Source organism: Chenopodium album, chromosome 6, assembly GCF_948465745.1.
Source record: "Chenopodium album chromosome 6, dcCheAlbu1.1, whole genome shotgun sequence".
Taxonomy (NCBI): domain Eukaryota; kingdom Viridiplantae; phylum Streptophyta; class Magnoliopsida; order Caryophyllales; family Amaranthaceae; genus Chenopodium; species Chenopodium album.
The window spans coordinates 39,080,051-39,086,078 of NC_137839.1; the positions used below are offsets into that span (position 1 = coordinate 39,080,051).

Below are 6,028 nucleotides of genomic sequence, written 5' to 3' on the forward strand. Positions count from 1 at the left end.
AATTGACATAAGGAATTATAAATTTACATATTGTTAATGACACAAGGGATAGAGAAGTTTCCGGGATCTTTTAACTTGGGTGGCATCTTGTTCATTATGATTGCACTACAATTCTCGGTCAAGTTGAGCGTCTCCACCACATCACAAGACCTCCTACCACTCAAAATGTCTTTGAGGAATTCGGCATAGTTGGGCATTTGGGTAACAACTTCAGTAAAAGGTAGAGAAAGATGAAGTTGCTTAAGCATGTTAATAAAACTTCCAAATTGTACATCCAACTTATGTCTCATGAATTTTTGTGGATATGGAAGCTTAGGTTTCACAATCTTTTTCTCCACTCTCACCTCTCTAGGTGTCTCAATCACAATCTCACTTAAAGATGCACCATTTCACTCATCCTCTACCAAAACCTCCTTAGGACCTTCCTTAGTTCCACTCTTCCTAGGCAAATTCTCCTCAAGAACCTTACCACTCCTTGTAACAATAGCATTCACGGGTCTTTTGGATCTAAGCCTTGGGCAGATAAAGAAGAGGGACTAGCATGGTCTTTCAAAGCATTAGAAAGTTGAGAAATTTGGTTTTCAAGCATTTTATTATGAGTCATCACTTCATTAGATTTCTTGTCAGTTACGGCCATGTAAGTGCTCAACAACTTTGTTTGATTTTCAATGATTTCCTCCAAATTAGTCCTAGAAGAAGAGGATTGTGAATAGGAATTATCAACTTGAGGCTTTGGAGCGAATTCGGGTGGAGGGCCTCTTTAAGCATTATTTTGAAAATTATAGTTCCCTCGAGAACCTTGGTTCCTATAACCACCACATTGGTTATAATTGTTAAAATTACCATGGTTTTGGTATTTCCTATTCCATTGACCCCTTTTGGTTATCAAGCTTTTCCACATTATTGTTGTTTGACACGAAGTTCACATGTTCACTCTTATTATTATCAAAATCATCATTACTCTCTGGAAAAGCATGAGGGCAGTCACTAGAATCATGACCCTATGAACCACACAAATCACAAAACAAACAACCACTAGGAATGTTACTAGAGGAAGGAGGGGGATGAAAGTTAGAAGGAGTACCTCTCCCCTTAAATTGGGAGGGAAGACTTGGAGCTTGGAAAGAAGAACTCTCCAATTTTTCCTTGATTGCACTTACTTCCTTCCCCAAGTTTGCCATAGTGAAGAGAGATTGTTAATTGCATTCAAATGATCAACCGAGTATACCAAAGAACTACTCTTGCTAGTTGATTCTCTCTCACCATCTTGCCAATCTCTATAATACTTCACAACAACCTCAATGATGTCCACCACTTCTTCCTCTGTCCTATTCATGATGGGACCACCGGCTCCTCCATCTAGGCATGACTTGCCTTGGGGACTTAGGCCTCCATAGAAAATTTGAATAATTTGATAGGTTGGAATCCCGTGGTGAGGACACTCCCTTTGATACTCCTTATACCTCTCCCATGCTTCATAGAGGCTCTCACTTGGCTTTTGTTTAAGACCTTGAATCAAAGCTCTTTGCCTCCGCCGTTTTCTTTTATGGATAGAAACGAGTTAGAAATTCCTTTGTAACCTCGTCCCATGTTGTTAAAGAACTCGGCTTAACCTCCTTGTCTAGCCATTCCAAAGAACTCCCAATGAGAGAAAAGGGAAAGAGCTTGAGGCGGATGAATTTTTGGGAAACTCCGTTCACCTTGATAGTATTGCAATACTTTTCAAACTCCTTGAGATGATTTAGCGGGCTCTCTTACTTGGCTCCACTAAATTGTCGCCTTTCTATCCAAGTGATCATAGCCGCCTAATTTCAAAATCATATGCTGGTGTTGTAAGCAGAGCAATTCCACTCTCAAATCTATATGCTCCGGGAATCCCCAATTTTTCAATGCCACTCTCGGATTATCTCCCATTCTTGCTTGTTCCTCTTGTTGCGGTTCTTCTTCACTTGAAATGCTAGAGCTAAAATATCGCCTAGCAACCCTTAGTTTCGTAATAGTCCTCTCGATCTCCGGATCAAATGGCACAAGTGAATGACCACGTGCTATATGCATACAACTCAAAGGAAATGATTAGTAGCACGGTTAAAAGTGTAGCCTTAAAGAGGAAAATATTTTTGTTTTTTTTAGAATGAAATAGACTTAACAACTATAACAAAGCACCAATGTCATTCCCCAGCAACGGCGCCATTTTGACAAGGGTTGGAACTAGGTAGTCAACTAGTTCTACCTAGGTCAAACTAAATTTATAAATGCTTAACAAACCTTATACGAGTATAGAGGCAAGCTAAGGGTGGAACCCAAAGGAATGAATCAAAACCCTGTTATCGTCTAACGTTATGCCATTTCAAAGAGTAGTTAATGGGTTGAGTATGAAAACTATGATAACAAGAATCAAGAATTCAATCAAATTGCTAAACACTACGGATATAGTTTCCACATGCAATTAAGCTTAACAATCATGCTAATTGATAGATCACCCAATTGATTCATACATTGCAAAGGAGAAACGATAGTTGCAATCAAAAGAATTCAAAGGTTACCTGCTATAAACCAAACTAGGGTTGAATATGAATGATTAACAAGGAGAATCACAATCAAATTCAATCAATTAAAGCAATTCCCAAATCAATTGTTTGTGTCATTGAAATTTTCAATTCAATCTAGATTAATCTTATAGGTTGATCACTCCTAGTTTAATTAATCACATGCATAACTATGTCAACCAATTTAATTGCAACAATTAATCAATCAAGGATCATCAACTAACAATAATCATCAATCCACTAGTACAAAGTTGACTTTATGTAACACATTTTGGTAACACTTTTTATAATACAAAATTACTAGATTTATAAGTAACACTTTGGTAACATTCTTTTAGTATGTAACACTCGAAGTTACACTTTTAAAATAGGTAACATTTTAAGGTAACAATTTTAACATAGGTAACATTTTGTGGTAACACTAAGAGGTGTTACTTATTTCTTTAAGATATCTATATTATCTACGAATCTATCTATCCGTATAATTCCTTCCTAATAACCTATAAAATTCAGATAAATGAAAATAAGGATGTCCATTAACAAGTAATCCTTTTCTACCTTTTCCACCAAAAAAAAAAAAAAAAAAAAAAAAAAAAAAAAAAAAAAAAAAAAAAACTCTTATTTACAATGTTCGGACTAATTTGCCCCTATAAAAAGATCCATTTATGTTTTTGCCCCTTCCTTTTATTTTTCTAGATTGGTTTTTTAAAACCATTTTTCTAGATTGGTTTGATTTGACTATTATTGTATCCTCCCCAAATTATCATATAAACCCTAAAGTACTAAGATCGATTTCTGAATCTAGATGGTCGTTGGGGTTTCCTTTTCTTCAACCATTCCGGTTGCATCAACTCGCCGACGGCTGACTAAAGTTGCCCCTGAACCGCTCGAACTTGACCTCGTAATGGATGAGCGAATTATTAGGTTCGGATTGAAAGTAGGTATGTTTTCTTTTATATTTAGGCTTATAAATTTGAAATTTGTGAAACTATCTTTTAAATTCATCTATTAATTATTTTAGCTTGAAACTGTAAGTGGGTTATTTGATTTTAAATTGAGCTTAAATAATTTGATAAGAATGTCTTATCTTCACCAGTTTTATGAATTAGGTTCTGTTTACGGTACCTTGCATTACTTATGGGTTGAAATCAATCATGAATATTAGTGTATATTGTTGTATTGTTGCAAAATTCGATGACATTTGTTGAATAATGACTTGATCAAGAAATTTAAATGAAAAGATCGTGGGTGGGAATTTAATTGTTGATTGGCTGAGTTTTGAACTGAATTTTCTAATTATGGATATTAGCTTATTTGATTGTAGTGAAATTATGTATACTCTATTGAAGGATGAATTTGAGTGAGAAATTGAACTATACCTCTCATGTGGGTGTTTTTATCAATGTGAGTTACAAATCATGTCAAATTGAATATATCTCCTTAATTTTTGCAATTTTTCCTAACTAATTGATGAAATGTGGACTTTATTTTCGGAATGTATATAAGGTAGTATTTTTAAGTGAAATGTGAGAGTTTTCATAATGTTATACGGAGTAAGATATTTGGTTGACTTTAAATTGAAATACAATGAAAAGATGAGGCTAACATGTAAAATATGAGTATTGAAGAAATAAAAATGAATAGGCTAGTTGTGCCATGTCGTTGATGATATTTCACTGTATGTATATTTGTATCTATCTTTAACGGTTTGAAGGTTGTAACCAGGCTGGAAAAGGTTGATGATATTAATGCCTGACGACTCCTATATCTGAGACATTGGCATTCAATCTATTTCAAGTTTAACAAGAACTATTTTTTCCAAGAAAAAAATGCTCTGCTAGCCCGGGTAAGTTAATTGTTTTAGGTTTTTTCACAATTTTTTCTCTTGTGTGCAAAGTAGTTGACTTTAAGATTTTCTAATCTAATTAGATCTTTGTTAAAATAGAAGGTGGGTAAATTAATTGAGCATTATTATTGAAGAATGTGCTTAGTATATTTGTAAAAATTGGAATCGAATAGAACTGATGGTTTGTGAGAAATCAATGATCTGTATTTGATACATGTCTAAATGATGCCACCTTGCTCCAAATTTTTTTTCATTTATATTTACAGCTAAATAACTTTAAATTATGAGTTATAGTCCTTACATTATATATTATGATCAATTTCATTTTTAGCAAAGTGGGTTACATATGCTATGAGGAAAGATACCAAGAACTTAGTTTTTTTTTCAGATCTCATGGACAAAGTGGAAGGCACATGTTCAAGATTGGAACTTAAAGCTGGTCTTAAGGTAAGAATTATTGATTTTGCCCTGGGAATTTCTTGTCAAAAGATGCTAGGCATCTAAGTAAACGTTATTCATGTTCTTTTCAAGATTAGAAGCTCATTTGATTTGTGTGATTTACTGACTTCTTTTATGTAATTTGGTAATTTATTGCCTTTTCTTTATAGTGAGACGTGTTATGATGGTGATTGAAATTACTTCTTTGGACCTAATGGCATTTGTAAATAAAGGGATATTGGTAAAATATCCTTGGATCAGACCTAATTTGGTCGGGTCTTGAGTATGTTTACCCCTTTCTAATTGAGACTGGTTCTAATAAATCTGAAAAAGGCACAGGGGAAATTATGACATGATTTGCTCTTTCATGTTTACAAAACAATGAATAATGGGTAAAAGTGGGCCGACGTTAGAAATTTGTAAATAAAGTTGGTTTTTAGCTAAGTAGATAGATTATTGATTTTCTTTTGGTTATGTGTGCAGGAACTTAACATGGCCAAAAATAGGGTAAATAAAGAACATATGTAACTCGCTTATATGAGATTGCATTGGTGGATGAAATTATGTCTTCTTTCCATGATGCCTCGTCTAAAGCAAGGAGCTGTCTGCTGCCATTATTGTTGTTGTTGACGTCAAGTTATTGATGACTGCTGCTATTGTTATTGTTGTTGTAGCTGATGTCTGCTGCTTCTGCTGAGCTGCAAGCTGCTGCTGTCTTCGCTTACTACTGATGTTTGTTTGGAACTATGTTGATTGTGATTAAACTTATTCTGTTTGGAATTTGGTGGTCTAAGAGACCAAAATTGACTTTTTTTTATTATTTATTATTATTAGATTATTTAGCGAAAAAAAAATGGTGTTTATGGTTTTTTTGTTGTAAGGATATATGAAGTTTTATCAGTTCAAATTAATGTTTATCGTATATGTTAATTTCACATTCGTGTAGTGGTTGTACATTTTAATAGTATTTTTATATTTTTAATTATTTTTTGCATATACAAAATAATCACAGTATTAGTAGGAGTAGTAGGTGTAAATTTCCTCAATAATAATAATAATAATAATAATAATAATAATAATAATAATAATAATAATAAATGCTACCTACTAATTAATAAAGTGTTACAATAGTTTGGAAAAAATGATACATAATGTCGAATAAAGTACTACAATATGTCAAAAGATGATTGAAAAATGT

The 6,028-nt window shown here is 33.5% G+C and overlaps 1 long non-coding RNA gene and 1 other non-coding gene across 2 annotated transcripts; both read left to right on the plus strand.

Moving 5' to 3' along the window:
- The first annotated feature begins 1,424 nt into the window (after nucleotides 1-1,424).
- LOC145637407 (small nucleolar RNA R71) lies at nucleotides 1,425-1,531 on the plus strand. Its single transcript, XR_014114196.1, has one exon. It is a non-coding gene; the product is annotated as a small nucleolar RNA R71 (small nucleolar RNA).
- A 1,754-nt stretch (nucleotides 1,532-3,285) lies between these two features.
- LOC145634837 (uncharacterized) lies at nucleotides 3,286-5,765 on the plus strand. The gene is made up of 4 exons (XR_014113615.1): nucleotides 3,286-3,487; nucleotides 4,272-4,392; nucleotides 4,781-4,839; nucleotides 5,314-5,765. It is a non-coding gene; the product is annotated as an uncharacterized LOC145634837 (long non-coding RNA).
- The last annotated feature ends 263 nt before the right edge of the window (nucleotides 5,766-6,028 follow it).